The sequence below is a fragment of the Cyprinodon tularosa genome, unplaced genomic scaffold (genome assembly GCF_016077235.1).
Source record: "Cyprinodon tularosa strain WSP-4 unplaced genomic scaffold, ASM1607723v1 ctg263, whole genome shotgun sequence".
Taxonomy (NCBI): domain Eukaryota; kingdom Metazoa; phylum Chordata; class Actinopteri; order Cyprinodontiformes; family Cyprinodontidae; genus Cyprinodon; species Cyprinodon tularosa.
In genome coordinates, this window is record NW_024038967.1 from 883,994 (window position 1) to 905,550 (window position 21,557).

General features: G+C 37.6%; 1 protein-coding gene across 3 annotated transcripts in view; it reads left to right on the top strand.

Annotated features, from left to right (window-relative positions):
* The first annotated feature begins 9,887 nt into the window (after positions 1 to 9,887).
* Positions 9,888 to 21,557, top strand: part of LOC119786035 (spectrin beta chain, non-erythrocytic 1) — a 66,854-nt gene continuing 55,184 nt past the window's right edge. For 2 of the 3 annotated variants that reach the window (XM_038289080.1, XM_038289081.1), the window contains exon 1: positions 9,888 to 10,390. The gene's annotated coding sequence lies outside the window, so the exon portion shown is untranslated. The remainder of the gene's footprint in view (positions 10,391 to 21,557) is intronic. The other variant, XM_038289083.1, reaches the window with a different exon arrangement.

Genomic DNA, 21,557 nt, shown 5'->3' on the forward strand with positions numbered 1-21,557 from the left:
TAATTTGTTTTATGGTTTTGGTTATTTTTTTTATGTCTATATTTTTTTTAACCATAATGTAACTGTTTTTTTCAGCTTTTAATGCATTTATAATAAAAACAAGTCATAGGATCTCTAGAGAATGTATAGGACAGATTCCTAATAGCATAAAGATGCTGAAAAACAGCAGCTCCATGGTGACATCACAGCATGACCTAAATGGCAGCACTTACAATAAATAAATGAGTGTTTATTATAGTATCAGGCTATTAGGAGTATTAGACACACTTCCTGAATAAATCTATAGCATTTATCAATCTTATTTAATAATTGGGCCAAAACTGACCTCTACTCACAACTCAGGTAAAGATTTTTATCAGAGTATTTTGAAATTAAATATAGGTGTTGTACAATACAAAACAATGTTATAAAAAACCTTGCTTTTGTCCTTCAGTGTGTGCACACGCTATTTTCTCTGCTCCCTGCTTGCTTACACTTTCTGGTCCTTTTATCTTCTTTTTATCTCTTAACCAAAACTAAAGAAAGTTGGATTTAGTTATTTGATTTATTTTCTTTTATTTCTTTTTAAATATTTTTATTTTTATCTATTTATTAATTTTTTTCTTCCCCGAAGTGGATATGGAGAAGAACCACCCGATTCAAAGGATGCCTACCTTCAGCACAGACGACTTTGACAAGCTTCTACAGAAAATAGCTGTCATGGAGCTGAAAATCCACCAACTTGAAGTAAACTATGATGTAAACGCCGCGTATGGTAATGAAACAACGCTGCCTGTTATTCCGAATGGGGACCACCAGCCCAGAAACTCAGCAAACAAACAGTTCCCAGAGGAAAAGGAAAATCCCTGGACCACTCTGGGTGCTAGACCAAAGGATCAACGAACCCACCTAGACACAGAAAACTGGCCGAGACCACAGAGAGATATCCCAAGAAAAGTGAAACAAAAACGGGATGTTCTCACAACAAATGATAGGAGTAAACCTGCTGGAAATATTGGAATTCCGTTACAAAACAGATTTGCTCCACTTCAAGATGAGACCCAGAAGGATCACAAAGACAATCAAAGGTATGTCAACAATCTTCACTCTAAGCTACCAGAGAAAAAAGAAGCCACAGGGCCAAGGACCCTGATATTATGCAGTGGATCTATACGTGGGATTAAACATTTCTGTAACAAGAAAAACACAGAGGTGTTGATTTATACCCCTTTGAACTATGGCCTGGTGTCTAATGTATCAGACATCCTTCCAGAGATCATGAAAAAACGCCCGACCTTGGAGAAACTCATCATACAAGCTGAAGCCTTGGGCGACGCAGCCCTGAGAAAATCAGAAATACTGAAAGAGGATTACATTCGTCTGCTGAATTTAGTTGATGGTCTTAATGTCAAGGTGTTTCTCAGCGGCCCTCACGTGCCCATTAATTGTGGAGATGAAATGTTTTCCAGAGTTCTGATGTTAAACAAATGGCTGGATGCAACATGCAAACAAACAACTGTAACGTTCATAGACAATTTTAACATCTTTTGGGAGAGGAGACATTTGTTCAACAGAGATGGTTTCTCTTTAAATAGGTCAGGAGCGAAACGGCTGATATCAAACATTTTCTATTCTGTGAACCATGCACCATTAGCTTTGTTCCAAAACAAAGTACAACCAGTGCCTAAACAAACGATAAGCCCAGTAAAGCCCGAACAAGCCAAGATAAAGATGGCCAAAAAGATGACACAGAAAGAGCCTACATCAGAACTACAGGAGGATTCATCCCAGATCTCAGCAGGACAAAAAGAGGACTCCCCTTTAAATTACCAAAAACCTCCATCCCCACAGACACCAGTCCAGACTGCACCCAATTCCCCCTCTCCCCCACAAAGCCCAGATGTTCCTTTTCTGGAATTTTCTCATAACATGAACAAAGTTTTCAAGATTGGCCTACAGTTGACATCCTCTCCACATAGCCATTCCGAAAGCCGCAGCTATGTGAAAAAACCAGCATCTTCTAAAAGCAGCAGAGCCCCAGATCCTCCTCTACATATCACGGAACGTCAGGACCTTCAGATAACTTCTCCGTGATACACACCGGGCCCCGGCAACAAGCTTATCAGACATAACAGTTTCCAGCATCAGCTTGGGCCTTACACTGGAGCTTATGGAATATCTGTGATGATACGTGGCAGAAATAAGAAAAACAAAATGGGAACAAACAGGAACAGACACTTAAGAGTCATAAACTGTCAGATGCAGCCTGCTACAGAGACAACATCAACAACTAATTCATATAAACTGGCTTTATTAAACATTAGATCTCTGTCAGGAAAATCCCTTTTAATTAATGACTTTATTATTGACAATAATGTTGATGTTATGTTTTTAACAGAAACGTGGTTACATGGACTTAATGAAGCACATATTCTGTTGGAGTCGTCTCCTCCAAACTACAATTTTCTTTGCGAGAGCAGACAGCAAAGGAAAGGTGGAGGAGTGGCAACATTGTTTAATGACTCACTGAAGTGTAAAAAGGTGTTTTTGGGAAAATTTGACTCTTTTGAACATTTGGCTCTGCAGGTAAAGAGCCCGGTACGAACTATGTTTCTAAATGTTTACAGGCCTCCTAAGTCCACGTCAAACTTTTTTAATGATTTTAGTGACCTCCTGTCTGTGATATGCGTTGATTATGACTGTTTAATTATTGTGGGAGACTTTAATTTTCACGTTGACAACCCTGAAGACAGAAGTGCAAAAGAACTGTGTGACACACTTAGAAACTTTGGTTTAACTCAACATGTTAAACAACCAACACACAAACAGGGACATATTTTAGACTTGATCATCACTAAAGGTCTGAAGATTTCTAAAGTCAGCGTTACTGATGTTGCCCTATCCGATCACTTTTCTGTTACCTTTGAGGGCATCATTTCCAGTGACTCATTTAGCCAAAGAGACATCATAAGAAAACGCACCTTTAAGGAAAATGCCACAGAAACTTTTATTCAAGCTTACTCTGCTACTTCAACCTTGGGGTGCAACTCAGTAGAAGAGCTAGTAGATAACTTTCAGTCTAAAGTCTCAGACATCATTAGCTGCATTGCTCCAATTAAAGTGAAAGTCTTTTCCGGTAAGAAAAAATCTCCTTGGAGAAGTGCTCCAGCAGTTAGAAGTGAAAAAAGGGAGTGTCGTAAAGCTGAACGCAGGTGGAGAAAGACGAAACTCCAGGTTCACTATGACATCTATAAAGAGAGACTTTACAGATATAGCTTACAACTGAAAAATGCAAGAGAATCTTTCTTCTCTGAAATCATTAACAAGAACATTAATAATACTCGCGCTTTATTTGCCACAGTCGACAAGCTAACAAATCCTCCTGTGTCCGTGGCTCCTGAACTCCACTCCACCCGGGCCTGCAATGAATTTGCTAATTTCTTTACTGAGAAAATCCTAAAGATCAGAGGATCAGTTTATACATCCATATCAAGTTCAGTACCAAAGTTGTCTCCAACTGGAATTGATCTTGGCCAAATGTCCCAATTCAGCCAAATAAACTATAAAAGCTTAGAGGAAATCATTCAGCAGCTAAGTTCCTCCTCCTGCTGCCTTGATGTTCTACCCACAGCTTTCTTTAAGAAAGTTTTACCTGTCATAGCATCTGATTTGACACAGATAATAAACACGTCCCTTCTGTCAGGTGTTTTCCCGCAGTCCCTAAAAACAGCAAATATCAAACCACTGCTGAAAAAGAACAGTTTAGACAAACTACTACTCCAGAACTACAGGCCCATATCAAACCTCCCCTTTATCAGTAAGATTATTGAAAAAGCAGTGTTTCAACAGTTAAACACTTTCTTAGATATGACCAGCCGCTTTGACGTGTTCCAGTCAGGTTTCCGTGCTCACCACAGTACAGAGACTGCCCTTATCAAGGTGTTTAATGACATCCGTATAAATACAGACTGCGGAAGAACCACAGTGCTGGTACTATTGGACCTCAGTGCAGCATTCAATACTGTCGATCACTCCATCCTGTTAGAGCGCCTGGAAAACTGGGTCGGCCTCTCTGGTACAGCTCTCAACTGATTTAAATCATACCTAAAGGACAGGGACTTTTTTGTGTCAGTAGGCAACTTTACATCAGAGATGACAAAAATCACATGTGGGGTTCCCCAAGGGTCCATTCTGGGTCCCCTCCTATTCAATATCTACATGCTCCCTCTTGCTCAGTTAATAAAAAACAACAACATCAGCTACCATAACTATGCAGACGACACACAGCTTTACATCACCATGTCACCAGGTGACTATGAACCAATTCAAGCACTGAGGAAATGCTTAGAAGAAATCAATGCCTGGATGTGCCATAATTTTCTTCAACTGAATAAAAACAAAACTGAAGTAATAATCTTTGGACCAATAGAGGAGAGATCTAAAGTTAGCACACAGCTTCAGTCGCTTCAGCTAGTAACCACTGATCAGGCCCGAAGTCTAGGTGTAGTGCTGGATTCAGACTTGAACCTCCAAAAGCATTTAAAGACAATTACAAGGTCGGCTTTCTATCACCTGAAGAACATTTCCAGGATTAAAGGACTAATGTCTCAGCATGATCTGGAAAAACTAATCCATGCGTTTATTTTTAGTCGAATTGATTACTGCAACGGTGTTTTCACAGGTCTGCCTAAAAAGTGGATCAGACAGCTGCAGCTGATCCAGAACGCTGCTGCCCGTGTCCTCACTAAGACTAAGAAAGTAGAGCACATCACCCCAGTTCTAAAGTCCTTACACTGGCTCCCTGTATCTCAGAGAATAGACTTTAAAATACTTCTGTTAGTCTATAAATCTCTGAATGGCTTAGCACCTAAATACATCACAGACTTGCTATCAGTGTATCAACCCTCCAGACCACTCAGGTCTTCTGGCTCCAGCCTGCTCTGCATACCTAGAACCAGAACTAAACATGGAGAAGCAGCATTTAGTTCCTATGCTCCACTTATCTGGAACAAACTTCCAGAAAACTGTAAAAGTGCGGAAAGCCTGAGTTCCTTTAAATCAAGACTAAAAACACATTTGTTTAGGATTGCCTTCGACTGTTCCAGTTAAACAATTCAACAAAAACATGTTTTCTTTAATCCAACTGTTTTTAATATTCTTTTTTGTTTCTGCATTTTTTATTTTATTTTATTTGTTTTTTATTTTTTCCTACTTGCTTTGATTCAATGTTTTATCTTCCTGTATTTTAATCATGTAAAGCACTTTGCATTGTCTTTGTACTGAATTGTGCTATACAAATAAATTTGCCTTGCCTTGCCTTGCCTTGCCTATAAATAACATATATTTGGTACTTTTTTGTACTGAAAAACGGAAAGCAAAGCCATAGGAAGGTTAATCATGTTAAGAGTTACCAGGTGGCTGGTGCTGATTTAGATGGACCCACAGTCTCAAGTTATTGCACCTTCTAACAGGTTTTATCAAGTACTGACCTGTATTTAGCTCCAGAAATCCTGCTGTAAAAGCTGATCAGCACCTCCGTATCATGATGCTACCACCACCATGTTTCATTGCATGGGGTTGGTGTTAGTTTTCCGCAACTTTTTGGTTCTTATAAATGCTTGCTGTTTTTCTTCATAGCTAGGGGCTCATTACCAAAGGAGTTTCTTTCAGTAATAATTCTATTCATGTGATTTTTACATTTGAAGTGAACAGTGATACTATCCAAAGATTCCTATCTAAGCTGTGAATCTCTGCAGCTTCTTCGAGCTTCATCTTGGCTGCCTGTTTAAATTAACACTCTAGAGGATGCTGTTCATTTATTTATATTGTACTAAACTCTATTTATACAGAGATTGGGTTACAGACAGTTGGTCTTTAATTAGCCCTTTTACCAAATGTTGGTTGCATCGGATTTTATTTTAGGCTACAAAAAAAATGTTTTCTCCAACTTTGGTTCTTTATGCAACTCTTTGTTTGTCCACAACATAAAATTCCATTAAGAAATGGGGACAAGTTTAAGGGACCTTAATAATTTTGCAAAGCACCTCACTTTGGATTAGGAATAGCAAAAATATGAGTGTATTTAATAAAATAAAAGGAGTTGGAACAATTTATTTAGGTGAGCAGGATCTTTCATTTTTCCCTCTAGTAACATGCTTTTGGGTGTCTTCAGGAGATTCAACATATAATATACTATGCTATTTCATGATTATAATGAAAGGCCTGCTATTTTCTAAACTGCCCTTGATAAGAGACCCATAATCCCATAAAACGTTCACCACCACCCTGTTGGTTGAGCTACACCCATACACACAGAAACAGTAAACACCCCAACAGAGCACAGAGAGAATATAAATTATGCTAAAAGTAATTTAGATGTCAACGGTTGGGTGTCTCTAAGCCCCTGTCAACAGGCTGCTGTGTTGCTTCAGTCAGTTTTAAGAATGAGGACTTTTTTCAAACTGAGCTACTACAACCATGAAATTGCATTTATTACAGCACTATTGAGAGCAGCACTGAGGGAAAATGCTTTCTCCCGTCTAAAGGGGTCTTTTGCAGGAGGATCCTCCAGGGCTTTATGAATAACTCAGATCTTGATGACTTACCTTGTGACATAGCAGCTTGCCAGGTGCTGCATAGAAACTCAGGAATAATTTAGTGCACTTGCCGACTCTACAAGATGAAGTGCAAAAATGAATGGGAAGAAACCCACTAAAGAGCAATCTCAAGAGAATTTTACCTTTTGATTTGTAAAAGACTCTTTGCAGAAGTACAATGCTAGTGCCTTGCAAAAAGTATTCAATTACATTTATGCCATTTCAAATATCGTCATGCCCAGATGTGAGCAAAAATACAGCAACAAACTGGATTCAATCTGGTTCAGCAGAATCCAGCTAATGACCCATTTAGTATAGAGCAATACAAGGTGAACTATAAGTCTCTTACAAAGACAAATAAGTTTTTTTGTATTGCACAATTCAGTACAAAGACGATTAAAAGTATGATTTAAACAGTAAAATAGAAGCAAAATAAAGAATAAATGCAAGTAAAGACAAAAACATGATAAAAGCAGGTAGTAAAACAAATCATAAACTTAAACTAACAATACATCAGTAAACAGTTTAACTTTATTAACAGTCAAATGCAGCTATAAAAAAATTGTTTTTTAACTTTGTCTTAAAAGTACTCAGGCTTTCAGCACTGTTGTTGTGGAGCATAGGAACTAAATGCTGCGTCTCCATGTTTGGTTCTAGTTCTGGTTGAACAGAGTAGGCTGGAACTTGAAGACCAGTGGAAGGACTTCAGAACCAGGCTGATGTGCTCTACTTTCTTAGTTCTAGTGAGAACATGGGCAGCAGCGTTTTGGATCAGCCGCAGCTGTCTGATGGACTTTTTAGGCAAAACTATAAAGATACTGTTGGAGTGATCAAGTCTACTAAAGGAAAATAAATGGGTTGTTATAGGTCCTGCTTCGACATCAGTCCTTTAATCGTGGACATGTTGTTCAGGTGACAAAAGGCTAACTCAGTAACTTCCTTTATGTGTATCTGAAGGTTCAGGTCTGAGTCCAGCATGACACCAAGATATTGGCCATAATCAGTGACCCTAGCTGTAGTAGCTAAAGCTGGGTGCTACTCTTGATATCTCCAGCTTTGATCTGAAAGTTATTATCTCAGCTTTGTTTTCAATTGGTTGAAGAAAATTATGACACATCCACTAGTGATCTGTTCTAAGCATCTAACCAATGCTCTTACGGGTTCCTATCTACCTGGTGACATTGTGATGAAAAGCTGCATTTACAAAAATCTTAAATTGCACATATTTGGTTATATCTGAAGAATGTTGCTTTCTTTGATTTTATCCAAAATTTAAAATTATTAATTATGTTTTCCAGAGTTTAATCATTTTTTCTTGCTAAATTTATTTTGTACTATCTATACAGAAAGCCCATATTCTTATCTTCAGCTACCGCAGTATACATGTCAGATTATACTTCAGCGATAGTATCAAGGTGTTACTTTATTGTATCTCTTATACTATATTGTTTGGTTATGCTTTTTTTTTATATCTCTTTGCAGGTGATGAAGCAACTGAAGATGTTTTATCATTATCTCCCTTTTATCCCCTCTATCTTTCATCTTTTCTCCTTTTTTTCTGTTTTTCTATTCCTGCTCTACTTACATTGCAGTGTCCATATAACCTGTAATACTCATTGCATTAATTATAATAAAGCTATTTATATGCATGAATAAAGTGGACAGAGCTGTCAATTAACAAAGTACAAATGCTTCATTACTGTATTTGTGTACACTTTTTAGGTATCTATACTTTACTCCATTACTTACTTTTCTTCCTACTTCTGACTTCTACCCAATTACATTTTCGAGCAAGTATCTATTCTTTCTATTCCTTATATTTTTTAAACAAACATTACTCGTTACTCTTGGCTTCAGTTTAATGTTTATAGATATTTATTTCACGTCATGTGCTCCTTCCAATGCAGATCATTGGCACCATCCACATCTAGTGAAAACTAGTGAAACTTGATGAGTCATATAACGCAAACACTCATTGGTTAGCTAAAGGAAATCATCAGGTGTTCTTCAAACTGCAAACGTGAATTGTCTATGCCGTGCTACACTGTCAGTTTCAGAAAAAGATTTTGAAATGTCTAAAAAGGTCGGACACAGGCGATAGCGTATCAGGAGATGGAGACGGAGACCAAAAAAACCTCCCTCATCCTTGGCCCTATCTCTAAGAAAATTTTAAAATAGTCCAACAATTTAGCTTTCAATTCATATAGTGGCATCTGGCTGTTTTTTTACTTTATACTTTAAGTTATTTTTGGAGCACATACTTTTTCACTTTTACTTGAGTAAAGAGGTCAAGTTGATATTTCAACTTTTACTATAGTGTTTTTAAACTGCAGTATCTATACTTCTACCCAACTAACATGTGTGTACTTTTGACACCACTAAAAGCGGAACACTATGGTGATAGCCGTACTGCTTGTGAAACTTTTTGTATTTAGCTCCAGCCATCCTGCTGTAAAAGCTGACCAGCACCTCCGTATCGTGATGATACCAGCACCATGTTTCATTGCATGGGGTTGGTGTTAGTTTTCTGCAACATTTTGCTGTCCTTCTTATAAATGTTTGCTGTTTTTCTTCATAGCTTCATAGCTTCATAGCTCATTACCAAAGGAGTTTCTTTCAGTAATAATTCTATTCATGTGACTTTTGCATAAAGGCCAGATTTGAAGTGAACAGTGATACTATCCCCAGATTCCTATCTAAGCTGTGAATCTCTGCAGCTTCTTCCAGCTTCATTTGGCTGCCAGTTTAAATGAACACTCTTGAGGATGCTGTCAATTTATTTATATTGTACTAAACTCTATTTATACAGAGATTAAGTTACAGAGAGTTGGCATTTAATTAGACGTTTTACCAAATGTTGGTTGCACTGGATTTTATTTTGGGGTAGGAAAAAAAAATCTGTTTGGCTCTTTTTTTTGGCATCAAGACAATTATTCGAATTGCCACATTGCCAGACAGGACACTGTTAAAGAAATAAAATAAAAATAAATAAATGTATTTTAATATCCTCGGATGCATACTATGTCATATGGGAGAATATTATACCAATGAACCACAGTGATTGTATTTTTATACTTTCTGTTGTTATGTAAATGTTACTGGTTTCAGTTTTAGCACCAGGGACAGCACCACCGTTCACCAAACAGCTTCACAAGAACGCCTCTCTCTCGAATATGAAAACGTGCTTTCCATGTGAGCGTGGAGGGTCAGAAACCCACCCACACATCCACCCACCCACCCTGCCAGCCACCTACACCCCACCAAACTACCACCCCTTCTTCTGTTTTTCCTCCCTCCCTGTTGAACGGGAAGCACAGGCAGTCATTGAGGTTTGGACGCCCCTTCGGATGCTCAGGCGAAGCGGGGAGGGGGCTGCTGCGGATCTTTATACCTGCCACAAACGAAGCCCCCAAAAAGGGGAGCCTCTGCGTTCGCCTGTGCTAATTTATCTTTTTTTTTTTTTTGTTCTCTGCCTCCCCCGCTGATGGTATTATATATTTATATTTTTTTCCACGCTGAAAAGAGTCTGGTTTCGTAACGTATCAGTGCAGCGAGGGGAAAGACAGGGAGAAAAAAAAAAATCATTTTTTTCCTCCAAGGATGCGGATTTAAAGGAGAGACGTTATCAGCGTCACCTGGGAGATTTTTAAGATTTGAAATTAGCTTATATAGCCTCGCGTGCGATAGAAGAAGACGAATTTATTTTTTTTTTTCCTTTTTTTATATTGTTTTCTTTCATTCCCAGTGACATTTCCAATTTATCGACGTTACAGAAAAATAACCGACTGTCTGTTTTATAAGAAGAAAAATAAGCGGTAAGTGGGATTTTTTTTCTCTTTTTTTTGACTACTACCATCAGGCTGCCCACAATAACAAAGCTAATGAGAAGAGAAAAAAAAAGGTCCGAAATTCAGGTAACTGCTGCTAGCTTGCCGTTAGCTTTTTAACTCAATAGGTAACGGTTTTGTGTCGCTTTTGTTCAAATAAATCGTACATCCTCTCTCACGCTAGTTGTCTTGTTGGGGAACCGTATGGCAGCCCCGCTTTCCAGTAGTTTATAGGGGAGCTATGTGGCTTTAATGTGTGTGTCTCCTCGCCTTTGTTTCATGTCAAACGCAGCCACATTTTCATCTGCGTGTCTGTGAGCAAACCCAGCCTGTGGCTCTTTGGATTCAGACATCTGCTGCTAAACCAGCCTTGTTGCTTTCCCCTGGTTATTTAGGTCTATTTCCCCCCTCCTCAGATTGATGGCTTGTTGCAAAGCTGCCTTTTTTCCCTCTTTCAACACAGATTGTGTTATATAGGACTGAGATTTATGCTGCGAGCCCTGGCCTAGACTGTGTGACTCATTATGGATGTAAAGAGTTTTAGATAAAATGAGGCTTTATGCTAAAGCAGCTGCATTTAAAGCCTGATGAGTACTTTGTTTTTAAATGTGCATGTTTGCCACATTTCTGTTAATAATTAATCAGTGTAGTAATAGCTCAGATCTGTACCACGTGTAGAAGAGGACACATAAACCCAATAAAAGCTGCTGAGGTAATGATGTTTTTTTTGTATCATACTAGTTAAGGTTTACCCACCTCCTATGATCTGAAAAAACCCCCACTTAAAGTTGTTTTAAATCACAGATATCTACTTGGATGAGGCTTGATGTCAATTTTCTGGAGATCAGTGTGTGTTTAGGGTAAAACTTAGTAGTAGTTAGCATTGCAAATGTTATGATAATTTAATGTTTGTCTTTACTAAATCCAGCTAGGGTTGGGTATACTTTTAATGTCATGATACAGTATTTTAATCACCCCCCCCCCCATCTCATTCACTCATTGAGACCTGGAAGCTGCTTTAATGAAGCCTTTGTTTACACAATAGTCGGAAAAAAGTGCAGTGACTTAATGTTATTTCATTATATCAGCAGTGATTTTTTTTCTACTTCCCCCTGTCACCAAAAGTACTTGAAACAAATCCCTGTGACTTTTAACATACCCTGAAATCCAGTTAGTTTTTGATTTCCTCTACATTTTCCTATTTTTTATGTACTGTTGCACATAAGAGACAAATGTTTCTGTTGCTTTTTGATTGACATTATACCATCCAATGCAATTAATTGTAAGACTACATGATTTATATATTAAAATTTTATACCATATGTTACTTAGTATATCTGATTTCAATTATTCAAAAAGGTTAATTGATGTAAGAGCTGTTGGTTTATGCATTATTGACCAAGAATGGTGGACGTTCTTTAGTTTGGTGTTTTAAAGTGAAAAAGAAAATCAGATTGTTTTGGTATTGAGCCCGCTTCTAGCAAAAGAGGGGAAAAGTGATTGATTCCTTTTATTAGTGTGATTGATATGTGAGCCTTTTACTCCTCCATCTTTCCTTTTGATCTGGAAAAAGGTTTCTTTAGATCATGTTTCTCTCTGTTGCACACATTTGGAAACCAAGCTTGATCTGTTATAATGATGGCAGCGATTTAAAACTAAGACGACTGTTTTTCAATGTTAACGATTTTAAAGATTACTCCTATTTATGCATTAAAGATGCATGGTCACATTATGACTTTTTTATTTATACTCCAGTTGTTCACTTTCGCTGCATACAAAGTTTTAAATTCAAGTTTTAAAATGAATTCGTACTGCAGGTATACTATTTATTTTTGTGTTTTCCACTTTATTTTGGCTGTTTGTTAGTAAATAAAGTGCTTTATCTATATTAACAATAACAATGGAGGTATAATCCTCTGACATGGGAGGCTCGGAGCTCGTCTGCCTGGCTGTGTGTTTCCTGAACGGGGCCGCCTGTGGAGCTGGTTGACAGTTGCCTTTTGTATCTCTGCTTGTTTTTCTATCTTTGCTTCTGTCTCCTTGAACCCCAGTCGGCCTTGGCAGAGGGCCGCTCACAATAAGTCTCGTTCTGCTGGAGGTTTCTTCCTGTTAAAAGGGACTTTTTCCTGTCCACTGTTGCTACAAGCATGCTTGGTTGAGGGATTGCTTTCTAGTCAATGAGTCGATGCAAACAGCTGGTTCTTCCTTATATAGAACACTTTGAATCAATCTGACTGTATGATCTGATTGAAGAATTGTCTCTGTAAAGTGCCTTGAGATGATGTGTTGTGAATTGGCACTACATAAATAAACTGAGTTGAATTGAATAAATGCTGCACAGGTGTGCTGGGGGTAAACGAGGAAGTAGCTAACCATGGCTAAGCGAGTTAGCACCTCGCAGCGAAGGAAACAAAAAGCAAAGAATGAAAATCCAGAGTGAAAAAATACAAATTACCATTTAATTAGAAGAGGGATAAGACTCGAATAGTGCTAGGTTTACTGTATAAAAGATGATGTTCACTGACACGAGAGGCACTGGTGTGGAGGCATTCAGATATGGTGATACTCGGGTACCAATCAACCATTAAACTAAATGTCCTTATTAATACTGCTACTAGTGATAGCAATGCTGTTCTTAGCCTCTACAGCCTAAGTGCAAATGACATTATAAACCTAATAATCTAACCCTAACCCTAATAATTGGTTCTTACCTTGATGCTGTTTCACTGTTTGTTTTTATTAGGAACAGGATTTTTTTGTCATCCTTGATGTTCTGAAAGTAGGCTCTGGGGAGGATTCAGAAGATTCATTGGAACTAAGAGTTGCTGTAGATCAATTTATTTAACCATATGCTGGTCTTCGACCACGCCAAAGACGTGTCACTTGACTGCATGCCAGGACATTCAGGCTCTGTTATGTAACTGCCTCAATTGTAGTGATGTTATGAGATGAGCCGAGGCTTCGAGGCGTGTGTCGAGTAATGGAGGGGGCGTTTCCCCGAAGCGCGTGTCGAGGCGTGATTCATTTAGAGGAGGGGCCAAAATTGATGACGTCCGAGGCCTCGCTACCGTGATACCACGTGACCGCTTCGGTAAGCGGTTCGGGAAGCGCAAGAATTTTGACAGGCATCTAAACAGTCTCAGTGTTCAGTCAAGATGTGGGAGTTTGGAGGAGAGATGCTCTCAGCTGGATAAAGTTTGGATAGATTCTAAGAATAAATTGGTTGTCTTTCCAACCAATCTAGTTGCTTAAAGCTAATTTGGTTTGAATAAACAATATAATGATCAAAATTTGAGCAAAACCACCAGACAAAGCCAGTGTTAATACGTCAGGGTTAAGAAGTATTTTCTCCCAAATCAGACTATCTACATGAGTGGCGTCCTCTGTAAGAGGCAGACTCTCACCCTAGAGGTTGATGGTTCAAGACCAGTCTGTCTCTTTTGAAAGTTGCGATTAAACTTAATTATTTTGGCTGATGAGACTAATTTGCATTGTTTTGCCCGAGTAAAAATATAGATTGGGTAAATTAGGTTGGTTTAGCCAAAAGATTGGTTGAACATAACTTCCAACCTGATTAAAACCAAAGAACATGGAAAAACTATCATGTTTGAATAAAAATGACTAACAGTATTTGTGCCCAATTTGCACAAATACTTTCACTGTCTGCTTGAGTTTATTTCACTAAAATAGCAGAAAAACTGCACCTTAAATGATTGTTATAAGAAATTTTACACTTAAAAAAAAACTTACAAAAGATTTTATTATACACACCAACCATTAACAATTTCAAGGGAACTGAAAAGGGGGAAAAAAAGAAAAACAATTGCAAAAGAATTCACAGATTTTATTACAAACTGTAGTTCTGCTGTCCACCAGTATGTGGTGACATGTTCACATGAAGCCTCATGAACTGTGGGGATCGTTGAAGCAATTTGGCCAAACGGTTCAATGCCTCCTGAGGCTTCATCTCACCATCACTACTCAATTGTCACCAACTGGCTTTCAGATAGTTCTGCAACACTCCCTGCAGATGGCGCCACATCTGTTTTTATTGGCTTATTGTGCCGGGTGTTGGAATTCCATTTAGGCTCAAAAAGGACTATCTGAACACTATCAGGAAAGACGCTTGGTGTATATAACCTTACTTAATCAGGATCAAATGATTTTTGGTCTTTTCTTTTTAGGCATATAATGTTCCTATGTTCCTTGAACAGTAATGGGTATAATACCTTTATAATTTTATTAAACTCCATAGGTTGCATCAAAGTAAGGCACTCAGTAAATGCATTTATAGACCCAACTGTGAAAGGTCTTAGTTTTGATGCAAATAATGAAAATCATGTGATGCTTTGGTTATTCAGCAGAACTGATCAAAGGAAAACTATTGGATTCTGATCTCTGGCTGATTGATTCTGTTTTATAGTCACTGCTAAAGCACACATCCGTTTATAGTATATGAAGTAGTGTAACTTGTTTGTGGTCTAAATCTTATGGAGACAGTGGAGCAATCAAGCATTGTTTTGATCAAAGAGCTAAACGTATTTGTGGTTGAAGGATTAAGAAACTTTTTGATTTCTGTGTGATAGCGTATCAGCTAACAATCCTTGGGTTGGACTCCATTACTAACCCTGTAAGCATGTTTTAGCTTCTCTACACTGAACAAAAACTAACGTCTCCTCAGAAACATAAACGTCTGAACTTCGTTCAGTTTAGAAAGGTAGATATGCCGATTTTCTACCAAGTCTATTAAATTGGAAAATCTAATCAGTTTATATGGTGTTTTTAATAGCATTAATCTGTATGAAGTATCAATTCTCTTGCATTATGAATACTCACTATTAGTAAGAATTTGGATCCCAGAGTGACTTAATTGATGTTGAGGTGTTATTTCTGAAGAGGCTTTTATGTCTTACATATGACAAATCATTTCAAGTCTTTTTCAGTTTCTGAAATGTAAATCTTCTGTCTATATACCGGTATGTATTTTTTGTGAATGTTAGCTTACATAATGCCACTAGAGGGCAGCATAATGTCTTTTTGTTGCTGTTTGCTCACCTGCTTGAGCTGACATGCCTTTGATGCTGTGCCCATAGTCATAAATTTAGTCCTTACCACAGGCAATATGTTCAATATTTAAGAAAACTCTAAAGGTGTGGTTGTAGTCTTTGCTGAGTAGCCTGTTTTGATGTACAAAAAAAAACAACAACAACAAAAAAACCCTATAAAGTATTGAAAATATTCTGTAAATGTCTATCATAACCTAAATGGCACTTAAAATAATTTATTGGCCCCAGTGGAAAAACGTGTTACTTTTATGACCTATCCAACCTTCAAACATCATCATTTGGCGTCTCTTCACCGGAATGAACTCAAGATAAAAAATCTGCATTTATTGAATTTTGAATATAGGAGAGAAAACATTGGCAGATATGACTTGATTAAATTAAAAATTCATAATTATCTTATAATTTCAACTATATTTATAGTTTATAAAATGCACACATTGCCTAATAATTATATATTTTGATTTTAACTTCCTAAAATGTGACTGATATGTGAAATAAACATGTTTTAATATCTTTCTGCATGTTTATTTAAATAAAGTAAATAAAGACTTTATATAAAGTCTTAAATACAGTGACATTTAAAAAGTAAGTTACTTTTTTTAAGAGATGATTGGACATAAGGTTATAAGGTTAAGATTGCTTTTGGAAATTTGCCTAAAAATACTGAAAAACTCAAATGTGAATCAACTGAGGGACAGTAAAGGTAAATTCCTCCAATTTTTTCTTTACTTCCATCTTTATTGCACTATAAAGCACCTTAAACGAATCATAAGTTTTAAAAGCTTTTATTAGAAAACACATCAGCTTCATGTAAAGTCAATAGTGTTGACACTGAATATCGACTAAGTTTTTCACAACTCTTGCGATTTACAGTTGCATAAACCTGTTCTTGATTGTTTCTTTCTTGAACACAAGGAGCTTCTTTGCTTCCCTTTCTTGTCACAATAGCATTGCAGAAAGTGTTTGCCTCACCGTGCATACCCACGCAATAACACTGACCTGCAGGCGATGTTGAAAAGCTCTGCACAAGTGGAACGTAATTCTGTTTCGCTCTTCTTGGTCCTCCCGGCATCTTTTGGGAAATCTTCCTCACTGCAATCTTTAAAAATTCACCCTTATATCAACTTTTTTAGAAGTTTTTTTGTAAAAGCTTCTTGTGTTGTGTGTTATTCTATTTTGTGCCAAAACAAAAAAGCCTTTTTTCTTTGAAAGTAAAGATATTTTTTTGTAATGATGCAACATGCATACACAGTATGAATCTTTACTGATATATTGAAAATTGTCGCCACAAACCGAAAGGTCTGTTGGAAAGGCTCATAATAAGAAATGTTTCTCTTTCTTAATATCAGAAGTAATATTTAGATACATAATCAAGAAGGAAAAAAAAACTTATCTCAGATTAAGGGTTAGGTGTTGATCTCTCTGTGGCTCTGCTTGTAGACTAAAGACAAGATCTGATGGGTGTTAAATAATTCTGGCTTATTTTGTAAGTCAGGCTTAGCTGGCAAGGTCTGGCTTCTTTTGTAGTTCTTTGGGTGTCATAAATCTGGCTCTCTGTCTGACTTGGTTACAGTCCGAGTCTGAATATATCTAGTCTCTGGTTGGAAACTAAAGTCCTATTTATATGACCCTTTTGCTGTTCAAGGTAATGTGCAAGTTTAAGTAAAATCAACTATGGCAAGTTGTTTTGAATTTGTTAAAAACACTCTCCTCTCTGTTGTTTCATTTGTAGATCACTAAAATAGGATTGTTTCTGGTCAAAGTCACATGCCTAGACGGCACTGTAATATCAGATTTTTTAGTTACATTTTTGTAGCAGAAACAGATTTTCAGAAAGTAAAAGCAAAAATGTACTAGTAGGAATTACGTTTTAAATGCATAGGAATGTTTACATATTTTAAGTGACTTGTTTACATTTATCAGCTTGACTGGATATGTAGTTATATCTGAAAAGCATTTCTCCCTGAACTAAATAATGCAAATTCTGACCAAAAACAATCGGAATATGATGATATGAAATATATATTCAGATAAAACTAATAAATATACTAATAAATCCCTACCATAGTCATTTACAATCACTCTAACCTTACAGGGGGAAACCAGTTTATTGCTTGAATGAGTGTCGTTAAGGAGGCGAGGTGCTGGAAGCCAGTAATCGCAACCTTAAGTGTGCCTAAGTTGAGTAAGAAATGGGCGTCTAAGTCTTGATTTTTCTGAGCAGATTTTATGAAATACTCCCTTGGTGAAGGAAAAAGGAGAAAGCAAAGATGATGACATTGTTTATTGCTGAACTAAAAGCCTGTTAGTCTTTCTCAAAAGACAAACATAAGCAACCATTTAATGTTTTTTCCTGTTTTATAAACCCCTGGGAGTTTAGGCTTACCTACCTTTTTGATCTCTAGTCAAGTTGGAACCAGAGATTGCGGCTGCTGTGAATGAAGAAGAAAAAGGTTGTAAACTGTAACCATACAGAGGAGTAAGAGAACAGAAACTGTAGTAGATAAAAATCAGTAGCAGGATCAGCATAGTGACGCAGCATAACACGCCATGCCTGAGTAAAGCACAGCTGCAGATGAAACTCGGCTGTAGTTAATGATCTAGAAGTCAATCTGTGGTATTTGAGGCTCCAAGTCATCTTAGGTGATAGGTCATAGTATTTCTGTCATTTTAAAGCTGTTCACTCTAAAAGAGAAGCTCCTTTCTCTTCTCTTTCTCCTCTGTTTGCATGTTCTCCACATAGTAATCATATCTGCCACACTTTTACAAGTTGCGGCTGCTTTTAGGATGCACACAATTCTATGAGACAAGTAATGAATGCACTCATTTGCTGCTTAATTGGATCACTCTGCACTCATCGCATAAAGATATTTGCATCCTTTCCTCCTGCAGTTGGACCTTCAGCTGAAACGTGAAATGTTAAAGACAAACATCAACTGGACAGCAGCAGGTGCTATTTTACAGGACAGCTCTGCACACATCGGTGTATCACCAGATACACATTCATATCTGGTTGTCTAAATCTTTATAGCTCATCCAACGCCTGAAATAAAACTTGATCAGACTATCCTTGTGTATCTTGTTGTTTTGTTCCTATAACTGTTACAAGGAAGAATATATTTTAGAATTTTGAAAGCTGTGTCCAAGGCTCCGTACGCTACTGAGCAATGCAGTGTGCACTTAGTTACACACGCTTACATTACGATGCAAAACATTGTATTTGTTAAACGGAGGGAGGCAGGACCGACGGGGCTGTATCAGGTTTTTCTTTTTTCAGTTTGAATACATGTAGCCTCACACCCATTCACAAGGATAGCAAACTAGTGAGAGGACCCCTTTAATCATTTTCTTTGAGTTATGTACCATGATGCTGCCCTAATGGATCAATTCAGAGCAGGTGATTTCCTCTGCTGCTGACTTGCAGAGAATAGATGATCCTAACTGAAAACTTCAGGGTGAGTGTTTTGTTCAACATTGCTTTGTCCTTTTCCCCCTTTTGCTTATAGATCTCGATGGTTCTGTTAATCAGTTTGTTTTTCCACAACTGAGACCTGCACAGTAATTGGATTATTTCTATAGATACCAGCCCCAAGTGGTGCTGGACATGTAAGCTGTCTGATTACCACCAACTCCTACAAACTGTATGGAATCATGGACTCCTGGTTTTATTCATTAGATTTAGTGGATGCTGCATAATTTTAAGGCAAACCTCATTTTTAATGTATTTTTTCTGTTAAAAAGTGTCTTTAAAGCAGAACTGGTTGCTTCTGAAAGATGGCCTGACATGCAAAGAGCAGTCTGTCAAGGACTGTCATTATCTGTCATTGTTGAATGCAAACTGTGACAGAACGGACACTTCCACAGAGCCGACTTCTTTTCTTCAGCGCAGACCCTCCCTGCTGCTGCAGCTCCGAGGCTGAGGCTCACACCATCTGGACCTTTTCTCTGTTTGCGAATGACTCTCTAGCTACACTTGCTTCTGGCACCCAGACACTATAGAGATGGAAGGCAATCCTTTTAATATTGTTGAGCTGTTTTTGTTATGCTGTGTTAACCATTTTTAAATGGCCAGAAAATGCAGGAACAATTGGAAATCTGTGAAACCCTGTTGAATAAAACGCATTCACCTCCAAGCACCATTAGTTTTATTTCAAGTTTTTAAAGAAACTCACAATGCTGTCCTCATGAGGAAGTCTGCCACTCAATAATTCAATGTTAAATATGCTTGTAGTACTTTTTTGCTATCTGCTTTATTCTTATTAAGGCGACATTTATGGCAGCAAGGCCTCAAGATACCTCGTCCCCCCATGTCCAGGGTCCCGGTGGATTTTAGTGGAACTTGTCACTGTATAGAAACTGGTTTTAGTTTTTTACATTTTCCGTTTCTATGGTGGGTCCTTAGCAGGTCCTTTCCTGGTAACTGACAGGTCTGTGAGGGTAATGTTATCCTTTGCGATGATGTTGTCAGTGAGGCCTCACCCCTGAGCTGCCAGCTGAAATGCCTATGGGTGGAGTTGCAGTAAAATATGACTGTCAATCCTAGAATTGATGTCGCTAATGTGGGTTTCAGACCAGGATTCATTCAGAACATTAAGTAGTCTGACAGGAGCAGTAAGCACCATCATTTCCCTCTGGATATTAGTTCTATTAATAACTTTGACCATGAACCTCCATTAAATCATCCGGTTACTCGTTGATTACAGCATTATGCAAGTGAATTAGCAAGATTCTAATCTATGTGGATGAGTAATGCACACCATTGAGCATGTTTTTTCCTCCTTTTTTTCTTCATTACTTCTAGATGAGCTTACTAGAAAACATGAATGAAATTCAAACTATCACTGTGAAATGTTTAGGATGTATAGAAATAGATAAATAAAAACCAAATTATAAACCCAGCTGTTTTTCAGTGAATATTTACTTCCTCACAGATTTATTAAGCAGGAAAAGATTTTTGCTTTCTCTGCTCATTTCTGATTGTTTTGGCGCTCAAATATTGATATTAGTGAAATCCCAAAGTCTTGGAAAAGGTAAATATTTCTAGGACTATTTTAAAGAAGAACTGAAATGTCAGTTTACTGAAATGCATCTCAGTCAGGTTTAGTTTTCCATAAATCACTGCATCCTTAGACTGTGGCATCAAGGTTGATCGGCAACACTAGTTTTTATCGTTTATTACACCTTATTATTAGCTGCCTGTTGCGTGTCAGAACTGATGTCTGGCGACATACAGTTATAATCTTCATTCTGTTCATGGCAAAGATTTTGGAATGAAATTAAAGCGATGTCCTTCAGCTTTTTTATTAATCCCTTGAAAATATGAGCACAGGAGGTGTGGGGTGGAGGAAGTGAAGATTGATAGTGGCCTCTTGTTACACCTCTTGTTTTGGTCTACAGCTCTCAACAACCCCACCTAGTGGTGGAATTTCACATACTTATATTTTTATCTAAGAAACTATTCTTAATTTTATTATTATTATTAACACGATCGTGGTTTTTTTTTTTTGTTGACAGAATTAAAAAAATATGAAAATAATTGACTTAGTGTAATAAAAACAGATCACAATCTGTGAATAACACTTTTTATTTTAAATAACTACCTTGGTATGATATTCTAATCTATTGAGATTTTCCCGAAAAGAAAACAAAACTACACCTAGTCCTGATCTTTGTGTCATATTTACTGCTGGGGCTTAAAACCAACCTTGTCCTTCTCTGAGTGTTGAGGTCATGTGTAATGGTCAGTAGAGTGTAAGATGAATGTAATGCTACAGGTCAACAAAGGATGACGGCTGTCCTATTCAGCGGGGCTTTCAGGCTGGGATCAGCAGCCTGTGGATGGGGCCTCTGATGCATATGTGCCTCTGGCTGCTTCATCTCTGCAAACAGGAAGGGCTTGAACTGCTGGCCTTCATTCTCTGCTGACTCCTTCGTTGTGTGGGGCCAGTTAAGTGTGGCAGACTTTGTGCAAAGCTCTTTGGAGTCCACCTCCACCACACTTCAAAATCATGAGAAGAATGAGTAACTTTTTTTTTCATTTGGTTTTAGGGTTATTTTTTGTACTACACTGTCTTACAATTTTTATTCCA